The following is a 13,333-nucleotide window of genomic DNA, read 5'->3' as shown; positions in this document are numbered from 1 at the left end:
GACCACCTCTGCCCCGTCCACCCCCAGAGCCAGCATAAAGGACTCAGCAGCCAGACGGGCTTCGCTCTACTCCCGAGGGCCCTCCAGCCCCTGAGACTGGCACTTGCCCCTTGGGATCAGCTGTGCCCTGGGGTGACCCCAACAGTAACTGCTCAGCCCCATGCAAGGCTTGGGCTCACCCCCTGCCTCCCCTGCAGGAGACCAGGGAGCTCCCAGCCCTGACCTGGCCCCGTGCTCGCAGCTCCGGGGTGGGGTGGGGCTTCCCAGGTCAAGCATGAGACGGGCAGGCAGACCGAAGGCTGAAGGCCCTGGGGCAGGGGGAAGCACGGAGGTGGGAGTGCCCGGCACAGAGGAGGTGCTCAGTAAACACGCTGAATCCGGTCTTCAGGTTCTTGCTCTGCGGGAGCCCTGGGAGCATGCTCCCTGACTTGGTTTTGCACCCACCAGCAAGAACCGCCAACCTCAACTTCCCCTCTTGGGAGGGAAGGACATGGCTGAGATCTGGCGTCAAGAGCACGCCCCAGGCACCCAGCGCCTCCGCTGGAGGGGCGGCGGCTGAGCCCTGCAGGTAACCCACCCTCCCATGCCCACCCTGAGCCAAGCCGCCTTTATGCCCGGTCCTAACTCTGAAGTTGGAGTTCAGATTAGCGAGGGACGCTCAGGAGGGAGCGCCCAGGAATCCGGGCCCCATCCCTAGGGCCGGGGGAACCAGGGTGGGGGAGCAGCTGGGAGGCTCCCACGGGGGCTGGTCCGGGGGCTCCGAGGAGGGACTCCAGGGTGGCCCTGCGTCCAACTGTGCAGGGCAGTCCCCAGGACAGAGGGCCGGGTGCCCCGCTGGCGGGCGGACAGCTGCCCCGGCCACAGAGGCTTACATGGCACCTGATCCTCTCCCCGTGGCGGCTCCTGGGAAAACGAGTCTCCTCGGAGACCAGCATCACTCAGGAAGGAAGCGGGCAAGTCTCCCCCAGCTGACGGACACGGCCCTCGGGGCGGGCCAGGGGGAGGGGGCCGCCGCGCGTCCAGCCCAGCAGGTCCCCATCTCCCTCCCGGTGCAGCCACTTCATCCAGCGGCTGCAGGCGGCTGCAGGCCAGCAGGCGGCGGGCCGGCCGGCGGGCTCGCGGCTGGGGTCGTGCCTACTCCTCCCCCCACCCTCAGGAAGTGACATCATCCCACTCTCTACAAGGAGGAGCCGGAGCGCGGATTCTGGGAAGCAGGGAGAAGGATGGGGAGCGCAGAGCCACGAGGTGGGGAGGCTGGGGGGGCCGGGGGCCAGGGCTCCAGCGGTGTGGCTGAGACACGTGGCCGGCAGCACCGGCTTTGGTTAGAAAGGACTGGAGCGGAGGGGCTGGGACACCGGGGGTGGCAGCAAGGCCAGGGCCAGACACAGCTGCCCACAGCTGGGGTCCTGCCACCAGTTCTCCACAGCCCCGCTGGGTCTCCGGTGGAGTGCGGGGTGGGGCTCAGGGCCCCCCTCACTCACAAGGAATGACAGGGAGGGCTGGGGCCAGCAGGAGCCAGTGCCTCCCAGCAGGCGCTGTAGCTCCGCCCCCTGCTCTCATCAGGCCGGCCCTGGTGGAGGGAGGGGAGCACCAGCCCCCGGGGGGAGGGAGGACCCCTCACCCCCTGGCAGCACCAGCAGCTGAAGGTGAGGGCCCGCCCTGCTAGCAGCCCAGAACTTCCGTCCTCAGGTGGGCCCCCAGACCCTTCCCCACTGCCTCTCGCCCCTCCCTCCACCTTGTGGAGTCCAGAATGATGGACATTCCTTAAACTCACACACCATCCTCGCATCCCCCTCGAACTCACACGCAGCCCCACGCTCAGGTGGGAGAAGCAGGGCCAGCCTGGCTCCTGTCCCTGCACAGGTGGCTGAAGGTCTGTGAGCCTCTCCCGGCCTGAGGGCCCAGGGCCAGGGCCCACCAAACCACGTGGCCCCCGTGGGTGCCCTGTTACAGACCCGGGGCCGCGCCCTGCCCCGCTGGCCCGCACCTGGGAACAGCCACGGCTGCAGGATCCCATGCACAGGCCATCCTGGCCTTGAACCCAGGCGCCACCACCCACGAATGTGTCACTTACTAGTTGTGACTCAGTCTCCTCATCTGTCGCCTATCCCACCTGCTAAACGTTCTGGTGAGGACCACCCGGGGAGACGTTCCCCAGAGGCCCTGGCCACGCTGGCAAATGCCAGCGCCCCAGGTCCCAGGGTCTCAGCGGGGGAGGGGGAGGGGAGGCCGAGGGAGAGAGCGAAACCCTGCTGGGCAGCTGCCCCGCCCCTGCCTGGTCACCCACAGGCCGCGGCCCGGGTGCGGGTGCCGGGCCTGCGCTGCTGCCGGGGAGGCGGGGACAAGGCCGGGCCCTGCAGATCCGAGCGGCTCAGGGCTGCTATTTTTAAGGGCCTGAAAGGCGTCCTTTCTCTGGAGACCCCGGCTCTTCACAATGCGGGCCTGTTCCCCGCTGGGGATGTGATTTCATCTGGAGGAAATGTCTCGGGGGGGGGGGGGGGGGGCCGAGGCTGCTTCCTGGTCTGGGGCTGCCACGCATCAGCTGGCCATCCTCGCCCGCCCAGGGCACAGGGTCGGTGCCCTCCAACAACCTCAGCGGGCGGGCACTCCGCCTCCCCCTCCTCACCCCAGGCCAGTGGCACTTCCAGGGCAGGCACGGTGCCCCCTCCGTGCCCCTGGCTGAGCCCCCAGCCCAGGCAAGTATGAGTGAGGTGCCAGGAGCCCCCTCACAAGGATGGGATGCCTGGAGCGGCCCCCTCCACCAAGGCCAACCTCCCTGATGGGGACTCGGGCCCCTGGGTTAAGTGCGAACCACTCTGGGAATTCCTCTTCCTACAAATGCAAAGTCTTCCTAAAACGCACACGAACTTCCCCCACTTGACAAACCGCCCGGCCCCGTGGCCTGCGGGGGGGAGTCCAGGCCCCCAGGCCCTGGCTAAGGGCCTCCATCACCTGCTGGCAGGCTGTGCAATGCTGGACAAGAGCCTTGCCCTCTCTGAGTCCTGGAGCTGGAAAATACTCCCCAACCCGTGGGGCCAGACCCCAGCACAGGGCCTGCCCTCAGCCAGCGGGTTCCTGGCTGGGCGGTGCTCCAGCCCCTCTCACACGGCCCCACCCCCCTTTCCGGGCTGCCCCCAGCTTGCTGCTCCTACATTCACCTCTTTCTAGACGTGCCAAGGGTCACCTCCTCTTTGAAACCCTCCCCGACAGCCCCCAGGCTGAACAGGCTGCCCCTATGGGGTCCCAGGACCCTAACTAACTCCAGGGCAGCCCCGGACTCACTGTCTTACAGGAAACGCCCTTCTTGCTGCCCATCCCTGCCCCAGCTCGGCCGAGAGTCCCTGGGGGCCAGGGCCTTGCACGCCCTTCATCCTCACACCCGCTCTCGGGCCCCTGGAGTGTGAGCACACCCGACCCCCCAGCCAGCCCCTCTGCTCCTGAGCAGCCTCCCTCGGCTGCCCCGCACCCCCTCCTCGCCCTGACGCATCCCCCAGGCCCCCTGAGGCACTCCCTTCCTGGCACAAGGGTCCCCCTTCGCTCACACCCTTGACTCTTGGGGAACAGGCCACCCAGTGCCTCCCCAGCCTGCTCAGGGCGACCAGCTGCCGCCTCTGGCTGCCCTAGGGCTTCGGTGTCCTCCTCTGCAAAGTGGGGTGACGCCCCCTCGGAAGGCTGCAGGGAGAACTGGCTGCGATGATGGCCCTGGGGGGCGTGCACTGGCCCTGGCAGACCCCAAGCCTCTATCTGTGGTGACCGTCACTAAGAGAACTCTGAGGCGCCCTGGCGGGGGGGACCTGTGACCGGATGCTGGGGCCTGAGGTGCTGCCCGCCCACGACTGGCTCTGCCTGAGGGAGGCCTGGCCTGAGCAGATGGAAGTCCTGCCGGGGTGACACCCCCTCACCAGGGGCTTGGGGGCTGCTGGCTAAAGCACCCCAGACTGGGCCTCGTCCCCTCATCCCAAGGTCCCCTTGGGCTTGGCCCTGGGAACAGGTTTCAGGGAGAAAAGCCCCTTGGCAGTGGGTCCCAGCCGCCAGGGACCGAGAGGTCGTGGGGAGGGCAGAGGGCGTGGCTCTGACGCCCTCCAGATGGCCCCGCGCAGGGTTCTGGCCACGGGGGAGACGACAGGCCCCCTGGCTCGCCTGCAGTGCCCGGTGCCCACGGGGACAGGCTGCTGTGCTGTTGGGAGAGATCTCAACAGAGCCCCCTCCAGCTTCCGGGTCAGCCCAGGACACTGCCCACCGGGGCCCGGGGCGGGGATGGAGGGGGCGTCTGAAGGGGTGACTGCCAGGTGCAGGCCACAGGGTGTGTCTGACATCAGCCGCGAGCCTCCTGGGTCCCAGCCCTTCCATCCTCACAGCAGCGACGCGGTGCAGCGTCACTCTCACGCCGCACGCTCTAAACACAGACCGTGGCCCTCGCCGGTGTGGCTCAGTGGATAGAGCGTCGGCCCGTGGACTGAAGTGTCCTGGGTTCAATTCCCGGTCAGGGCACATGGCCGGGTTGCGGGCTCCATCCCCAATAGGGGGCGTGCAGGAGGCAGCCGATCAATGACTCTCTCTCATCACTGATGTTTCTATCCCTCCCTCCCTCTCCTTTCCTCTCTGAAATCAATAAAAATATATTAAAACTAGAGGCCCGATGCACGAAAATTCGTGCACTCGGGGGGTCAGGGGGGTCCCTCAGCCCGGCCTGCATGGCCCCTCAGGGAGGCTCCCTAGGCCTGGCCTGAGATCAGGGCCTATCGGGGCTTTCCTTCCCCGGGCTGCAGACAGCTGGCCTCACCCCCGCAGCTGCCACTGCTTGCCATCTGTGCAGCGCTGCCCCCCTCCCCCGCCACCGGTGGCCTCCCTCTGCAGGTGACAGGCTGGGGTGCAATGGCTTGGCTGGCCTGGGCCTCCCTCTTTCTTTGCTTGTGGGCGGGGCCAGCCTGTGAGGGGCCGTCTGCCTACCTGATCCCCCCCTAACCACTCTGCCTGCCTGCCTGATCCCCCCTAACCACTCTGCCTGCCTACCTGATCTCCCCTAACCACTCTGCCTGCCTGCCTGATCCCCCCTAACCACTCTGCCTGCCTGCCTGATCCCCCCTAACCACTCTGCCTGCCTACCTGATCTCCCCTAACCACTCTGCCTGCCTGCCTGATCCCCCCTAACCACTCTGCCTGCCTACCTGATCCCCCCTAACCACTCTGCCTGCCTACCTGATCTCCCCTAACCACTCTGCCTGCCTGCCTGATTGCCCCTAACCGCTGGTCTGCCTACCTGATCACCCCTAACCACTCTGCCTGCCTGCCTGATCCCCCCTAACCACTCTGCCTGCCTGCCTGATTGCCCCTAACCGCTGGTCTGCCTACCTGATCACCCCTAACTGCTGGTCTGCCTACCTGATCACCCCTAACCACTCTGCCTGCCTGCCTGATTGCCCCTAACCGCTTGCTTGTGGGTGGGGCCAGCACTGACTTCTGGTTGGTCAGCCTCAGGTCGTTACGGTCGGTACAACCCAGGGTTTTTATATATTAGGGTAATAAATAAATACATACATACATAAATAAAAACAGATTGTGTCTGAGTCCTGGCTCTCCACTCCCCGGCTGCGTGGCCACCGACACATTCCTTAACCTCGGTGCCTCGGGCCTTGTTTCCCAAATGGGACTAAGACAGCCTCTGCCTCGGGACGGGCGTGAGGGTTAAAGATCACATACGTGAGGCAGCACCTGCCACGCGGGCAGTGCCCAGGAACGCCGGCTCGTCCATGTGGCTATTATTGAAGAATGGGGGGACCGAGGCCCGGAGGCCCCGGCCCGACCTCCCGAGGAGCAGGGGGCTGAGCAGGAGGCACAGGAATGCCACCCCGAACGCAGGAATGCCAGAGGGGCCTCAGAAACCGCCCAGCCACCCCCCTGTTTGCGTGAGGAAACCGAGGCCCAGAAAGGCCCCAGAGGCCCGGCTTTCCCTGCCGAGAGTCCCCGAGGCCCCGAGCCGGCCCACCGCCTTCCTCCCCCCCTCCCTGCCCCCCGCACACCCACTCGACTCCCCGAGAGACACACCATGAACAGTGTCACCCCAGGGAGCCTGCGCCGGGATCCGCTCGCTCACGCTCTCGAAGACGCATGGCTCTCTCGGAAGGAAGCCGGCAGCATCCACGCGCTCCCTCGCCGGCGATCAATCTGCAAGAAGGCGGCGCGTTGGGGTGGTCCAGCCACCTGCGCTGGCTCCCGCCTCCAGCCAGGCAGCTCCCCATCCCCATCGCTCTGCAGCCCAGCCCCCAGCCCACGTCCACCTTCGGGGGGTGGGGGGCCCGGGCCCCTGCCTGCTGCGGCCGGTGCCCCGGCCAGGTCTAGCCACGCCCTGGAGCTGCCAGTCCCCGGGCCAGGGAGCCGCCGCCCGGCCTGGCCTCAGTTTCCTCCTCTGAGGGAGGCTGGTCCGACTGTCAGCTAACCAACGTTAGTGTTCATTTGTACCCACAGCAAACGGCTGTGTGCGCCTCGTAAGAACCACAAACAAAGAGAAGGTAGAGCGTAAATGTGAAAACCAATAAATCGCAGGACAGAAACCAAGTAATTGAGGCAGAAGGTTGGGGGGACCCGTTGGAACCCATTGCACACGGGCAGGACAGAAAGGCCCCGTAACTGCACCTAAAACTCTCAGCAGACTCCGGGCTTCCTGGCGGCCAAAGGGAAAAGGGAAACTGGGAGGTCTGCAGGGCTCGTTCAGCTTGGGGGGGGGGGGGGGTGTTCTGAGCCTTGCTGCCCTGAGGGGAGGGCCCAGGACTCCATCCCCAGGATGAACGCGATTCCACGGAAAGGGCTTTGAAAGCGGAAGGGGCTCCCAAAACGGTGACAGCGACAGGCCCTGTGCCTGCTGGCCCCCCTCGGCCCGTCTGATTCCGAGTGTTTCTGTGCTGGGGGAGGGGGGAGTGCATCTGATGGAGCGGGGACTGACCGCAGTGAGCTGGGCCCCGGGCAGCTTGCTGGGCAGCCAGCGGGTGGGCTCACCAACAGGCCCTGCTTGCCCACGCGGTGGGCAGATGGCTCCTCTCTCTTCAGCAGCGTCCAGGGCGCCGGCCTCGCTGGGGTCGAGGGAGAGTGTGGGGGAGTGTGGGTGTCCCTTCTGCAGGAGGGAAACTGAGCCCAGGGGACTTCCACGGTGTGTCTCGCGGTGACGGGCCGTGGAGCCGGGAGAGAGCGCAGAGCGAAACTCTCCGAGTGGTGCTAACCCCGGCCTCACCGAGGGAGAAACCGAGGCTCAGACGGGCGCAATGTTTGCCCAAAGATCCCGTGGCAAAGGCGAGGCAGAGCCGGGACTTCACCTGAAGAGACTCTGCGGGAGGCTGGCTGTAGGCCCACGGCTGCGGACAAGGCCCGCCCGTCCCTCCTCCCCCATCGCCCTTCCCCGCCCGGGGGGTCGGCGCTCCGCTCAGAGGCTGCGCTCTGCGAGCCACAGGAAGGGAGAAGGCTGCGAGGGAGGCGTGGGCCGGGGCCACATGTGCCACCAGCCTGTGCCCGGGCGTGTGCAGCCCGAGCGAGGGGCCGAAAGCTGTCGCTTTTCTCGCAGCAGCTGTGCCCGAGCAGAAGGCAGAGCCGAGCCTGCCCGTGGCCGCGGCCGGATTTCAGCTACAGACGGGTCCTCACGTACCCAGGCCGGGGACGGCAGCCGCGCGCCTGGTGTGGCCCGGGCAGGAGGGGACGGCACGCCCACATGCTGCCCGCTGCCCCCAGGGTCTCGGACTCACAAACAGCTTCCCCACAATCCCCACCAGGATGGCCTGGAAGCCCGGGGAGGCCCCTCCTGCGTCCCTCACGACCACCCTGTGGAGGGCATGGCTGTTCCCATATCACAGATGGGAAAACTGAGGCTCCGAGAGGTCAGATAACCTAGCGAGTGAGGGCCACGTCGCTCTGAAGCCAGGTCTCCCCACGTGCTTGCTGGCCAGAGCCCCCCTCACAAAAGGCAACCTGCGGGCCGGGCCCCGAGTCCCGAGGAGAGGGCGAGAGGGAGCCCCAACTCCGGGGACCGTCCTGCGGCCGCCCTGGGCTCAGCACAGAAACAGCCCCAGCGATTCACCTGTCACTGCTCATTTTGTACAAATGCTTATATCGCATCACGACGTACCAGGGACTGTAGCAAGCAGCTCATGAATATCGCCTTCTTCAATCTTCCTACAACCCTACGTGGCAAGCGCTATTCTTATTCCCATTTTACTGTTGAGAAAACCGAGGCCCAGAGCAGCTAAGTGACCCGCCCAAGGTCACTCAGCCCGTGAGCGGCCGAGCCAGGCCGTGGGACTCCTCGGTGCCCCTCGTCCACTGACCACTCCCCACGAGGCTCCGGCTTCGAGCCTCTCGCGGCGTATTTCCCACTCGTCCACAACGAGGAGAACTCGCCATCTGCCACCGGCCCTGCCACCGCCACCAGCCAACTCCCCGGGAATCAAGTGGGGCCTCGTTTCCTGCCGCTTCCTCCAGGCGGGCGGCTGGCCGCCGGGAAGGAGGAGGAAGGGCCGAGGGCGGGGCCTCCGTCCGGGGTGACGCCGGGCCCGCTCGGTGGGGCTGGCACGGACCTGTTTCCCACAGCAGAGGGGTTCCCTGGTCCGGCCAGGCCCGGTTTGGTTCCTGAATCCCCCTTGGGGGCCGTGGGTGTTCCTGACCTAGGAGTGGGCCTTGTCCCACACCCGCGCCGTAAGGGAGGGCAGAGGTGCCCGGGCGCGGCGCAGAGGGCACTGCCCGGCCACCTGAGTCTCCGAGCCCCGGCCCATTTCATCCTGCCTGGCGTGGGGAGGGCGCGGGCAGGCGCGGGCAGGCACCCGTTCTGCGCCCGCTTCTCTTCGGGCCGAGTCCTCTCTGTGCCGCCCGTGGTCTCCTCGTGCCCTAACACGTCCTGACCCCCATCTTCCCGGGAACCCGTCCTCTCCTGGATTCTCAGACCTGGAAGCGGTGGCCATCCAAGGCACTCACTGCTGTCTTTCCTCGGCCCTGGAGCGGGGCGGCCCCGGGTTCGAGTCTTGGTCCCTTACTTCTAGTGGTCTGTGACCTTCACTTCTCGGAGCCTCAGTTTCCTCATCTGCAAAATGGGACAATGAAGGTCCCCACTTCACAGGGAGTCGTGAGGAGTAAATGAAACAATGCACAGCACACTCAGCTCATAGGAAAGCATTAGCGGCATCACTGTTATTATTAATCATCTCTCCTGGGGGGGGCGGCGCAGACCTCTTCCTCGCCGCACGGAGCCCCTGCCCGGAGGTGTGGCAGCGGCACAATCTCTACGATCTGAGTCAACGCTCCCCGACAGGCAGGCCCTGCTGTCTGCCTCTGGTGACCAGGCCGACCCACGCCTGCCCTCACCCTGCCCTCACCCTGCCCTCACCCTGCCCTCACCCTGGCCTCACCCTGGCCTCACCCTGCCCTCACCCTGGCCTCACCCTGCCCTCACCCTGCCCTCACCCTGGCCTCACCCTGGCCTCACCCTGGCCTCACCCTGGCCTCACCCTGCCCTCATCCTGCCCTCACCCTGCCCTCACCCTGCCCTCACCCTGGCCTCACCCTGGCCTCACCCTGGCCTCACCCTGGCCTCACCCTGCCCGCACCCTGGCCTCACCCTGCCCGCACCCTGGCCTCACCCTGCCCGCACCCTGGCCTCACCCTGGCCTCACCCTGGCCTCACCCTGGCCTCACCCTGCCCGCACCCTGGCCTCACCCTGCCCGCACCCTGGCCTCACCCTGCCCGCACCCTGCCCGCACCCTGCCCTCACCCTGGCCTCACCCTGCCCGCACCCTGGCCTCACCCTGCCCGCACCCTGGCCTCACCCTGCCCGCACCCTGGCCTCACCCTGGCCTCACCCTGCCCGCACCCTGGCCTCACCCTGCCCTCACCCTGGCCGACCTGCACAGCGCCCTGACCTACCTTCTCGGGCGGGGCGGCGTCATCTCCTAGGAGCCCCCTGGCCGGCTGAGCCCACTCCGCCTGCGTCTTTGATCCACCCGAGCCAGTGAGATGGAATCCCCCTCCCATGGGTCAGCCCAGACCACGGCGCTCCGGCACAAGGCCGTGCCTGCGCCTGCCAGCGTGCCCCACCTCTGTCTGTGTCTCTGAGTTTCGGGGTGTCAACGCGGGCCCCTTCCCAGCCAACCTCTGCATGCTCCGAGGGGCAGAGACCCACTGCGTGTGGCCCTCTGTCTAGTCCGGCATCCTCCCCCCACTGCCAGCTTCCCCAGGGCCTCTGCTGTCCTGCCAGCACCTGCGGGGAGCCCCCCCCCTCCCCGGAACCCCACCTGGCAGGCAGGGCGTCTGCCGTTCTCGCAGCTTCCCCGGAGGAGACTCCCTGTCCGTGCTGGCAACACCTCCTGGAGGAATTGGCACCTTCGGCTTCATTAGGGCCCCTAACGAGGCCGCTAATGAGGATGCTGCGTGGGCATAGCTAGTCTGACGCCTCCCCTCGGGGAGCCCCACCCCCACGCCCAGCGTACCCTGGGCCGTCAGGGTCCGGTCCTGTGGCGCCGCCGCGGGGTGCTGGCTGGGCCTCGGGGTCTGGCCCGCGCTGGGGAAGTGGCTCCCGGGCTCCGGAAGGCGGCATGGGCTTCGGGTCCGCGGAGGGGCCGCCTGGCCGGGCAGCACGGCCATCTAGGGCACAGGCTATCGGGTTTCACGCTGACCATTCCCTGGGCATCGCAGAAGCAGGGAGGGATCGAGTGACTTCGTAACGCGAGCTCCTTCCCAGGGGAGGAGGCCTGCGGTTCCCGGATGTGACAGGAAGGGCGAACGTCCTGTGTCCCCGCGGACATGGGTGGAGGTGGGCATGCGGGCCCGGCCCCGCCCTTGGTGGCCACCCTCGCCTGCGCCCCATGAGCCAGTGCTTTGAGGATGTCGGTGCTCCTCAAAGTGGGTTCCTGGGAACCCTGGGGCACCCAGGGGAGGGGTGATGGCCACGGCGGAGGCGGGCAGGTGTCGGTCAGAGCCGCCGTCGCCGGCTGCACTCACTGGCGGTCCCTGTGACACTGAGTTTAACGAATCAGCCTCAATGCCTAACCATGGCCGCGAGGCGCCGGACAGGCTGGCCGCTCAGGCCCATTCCGGCCTGACGTTTAGAGCTGCACTTGCCGCTTTAGTTCAGGTTGGCCGAGGAGTGCCTCCTGGCCTGCGTCACACGGCCAAGGGTCACAGGAGACACCGAGTCGGGAGCTTGGGGACCGGCGGCCAGTGGCTGACTGTCACTCGGACCACCCCGTGCCCTCCCGCCCCCTGAACGGGACCAGCTGGCCCACGCACAGCCACCGCAGGCTCCGAGAAGGGTGGGGCTCAGAGGCCCTCTGCCACAGGGGGGCGGGGGGGGACAGTGCAGGCCCCGCTTTTGTCCTTGTGCCTCGGTTCGCGCACACGGGACGACCTTCGAAGGACAGTGGAGAGGCCGCTTCCGAGGCCGAACCGGCTACCGCGTCCCCGTCTCTAAACGGGATGGAGACGGCAGCGCCTCCCGGGGGCGGCCCGGAGGACACAGTGGCTCCAAGTGGCAAAGTGCCGAGCGCAGGGGCCGGGCAGCGGGGCTGGAGCACCGCTTACCGGACACACGGGTGACGCTTGTAATGAAATAAATCCCCTCCTGAGAGCGCGTCATGGCCCCTGAATGCTCTTAAAACAAGGTTTAAAGCTCTGACCACTAGCTGCAAAGCGCGCCACTCACCCTGCCCCGCTGGTCCCTGCAGCAGGCGAGCCCCCCTCCCGTTCCCATCTGCCTCCTCCCTGCTCCCCAGGCAGGCACCCGGCTTTCCCCCAGGTGCCCCGCCCACTTCAGGGGCTCCTCCCCCGGGAAGCTGGGCCCCAGCCCTGGCAGCCCCACTCCCTGCGCCCTCCTGTGCACCTGCCTCCGAGGCTCTGCTACGTGGAGGCTCCCACAGAGAAACCCTTGGCCTCCCTGCTTCCTTCCCGCTCAGAAGGGGGTTGGGGGGCTGGAGGACCTGGGACCAGAGACTGGAAAAGGGGGGACGATGGGGAAGCCCATCAGGCCCCTGGTGAGCATCCTCTGCCTGTTTGTGCCTCGACGGGAGCGCGGGGCCGCTGGGCTCTGGCCGGTCAAGGCTGACCCTGCGCTCGCGTTTGCCTGGCGTCACCTTCCTTCCCAGAGGCTCAGCCCCGTGGCTCGGGGCCCAGCGCGGCCATGCTGCCCGTCTCCCCAGCCCCCTCCCTGGTGTGGCAGAGGTGGAGCACAGGCCCGCGGACCTCGGGCTGGGCTGCTGCCCTCCAGCCCCGAGTGGCACTCCAGGGAGGTAACAGGCTCTTGGCAGGAGCTCCTCCCAGCCAGCCTGGGGCAGGTGCCCGCGGCCCCATTAAGTGCCTGCAGGCCTCCCGCTCACCCCTGCGGCTCCCGGGCATGAACCTCTCAGCAAGAGCAGACGGCGCCGCGGAGAGAGGGCACCGCCCGGGCGCCGGGTGCTAATGGGATGCCCGCGGGGGCCGAGGAGACAGACAAGGTCCTGGCCAGACTGGCTAAGGCAGAGGCGCCTGCCAGGCACAAGGTGGCACCTGGTCTCCTCCGGGGCCTGGCGAAGCCGCGTGACGGCACCTGCTGTCTCCGCGGGAGCGGGGCGAGGGCGTCGGCGAGAGCTGGGGGACCTGGGGGCTGCCTACACCGCCGCTCCTGCCGGCTGCTCCGCCCTCGCTGGCCGCTGGCTGCTATAAATACCACGCCTGCGTCTGGAAGCGGCAGGAGGTGACCTAGAATTGTGGGCTCTGGGGTCCCCTGGGTGCCCCTCCCTGCCGGTGTCAGACCAAGCCTCCCGACCAGAACGCCCCTGCGCCTGCCAGCCCGCCCCACCGGCGGCCGTGGCCAGGGAGGCCCACACCAAGGCAGACACTGCGGGTCCGACCCCCGTCTCCTCCGACGGGCACTTGCACCCGCTCGGGCACGTGCGGGGACGGGCGCAGGGTCCTCGGCAGCCACAGCCGGGCCGGCCTGCAGGGGACAGTCGCCCAGGGCTGTGGGCTTGGCCCTGGCCGCCCCCGCAGCCTCCTCCAGCTCGACCGCAGGGAGGGGAAGCTCCGAGCCACCGATCCTCCTCCCGCCCCCGCCGGCTCAGCCCCGTGGTCCCCGCCGGAGGCGACCTGGTTTCCAAACTTGTCCTCTCCCAGCAGCCTCCCTGGGATCTACTCCACTTTGACAGCGGCCGGCGAGGGTGCTGGGCCGCCGTTCCTTCTCGTGGCCGGCTGCCGAGTGAGCCCCCCTCCTCCGGAGACCCAGCCGGGCCCAGGCCCCCAGGCGCGGGCTGGGCTGGCCTGGGAGGTGACCCTGGCAGGGTCAGGACGCCAGCCCTCACCTGCGGCCAGGGCTTGGGTGCAGGCTTCCGC

The 13,333-nt window shown here is 67.6% G+C and overlaps 1 protein-coding gene across 4 annotated transcripts in view; it reads right to left on the bottom strand.

Moving 5' to 3' along the window:
- DAGLA (diacylglycerol lipase alpha) overlaps positions 1-13,333 on the bottom strand; it is a 62,353-nt gene that overhangs the window by 24,064 nt on the left and 24,956 nt on the right. For 3 of the 4 annotated variants that reach the window (XM_079788787.1, XM_079788790.1, XM_079788789.1), the window contains exon 2: positions 6,046-6,165. The exons of the other annotated variant lie outside the window; for it this stretch is intronic. The gene's annotated coding sequence lies outside the window, so the exon portion shown is untranslated. The remainder of the gene's footprint in view (positions 1-6,045; positions 6,166-13,333) is intronic. 4 annotated transcript variants of the gene reach the window in all.

Source organism: Cnephaeus nilssonii (genome assembly GCF_951640355.1).
Source record: "Cnephaeus nilssonii genome assembly, chromosome: 13".
Taxonomy (NCBI): domain Eukaryota; kingdom Metazoa; phylum Chordata; class Mammalia; order Chiroptera; family Vespertilionidae; genus Cnephaeus; species Cnephaeus nilssonii.
This window is presented reverse-complemented; position numbering and strand designations above follow the sequence as displayed.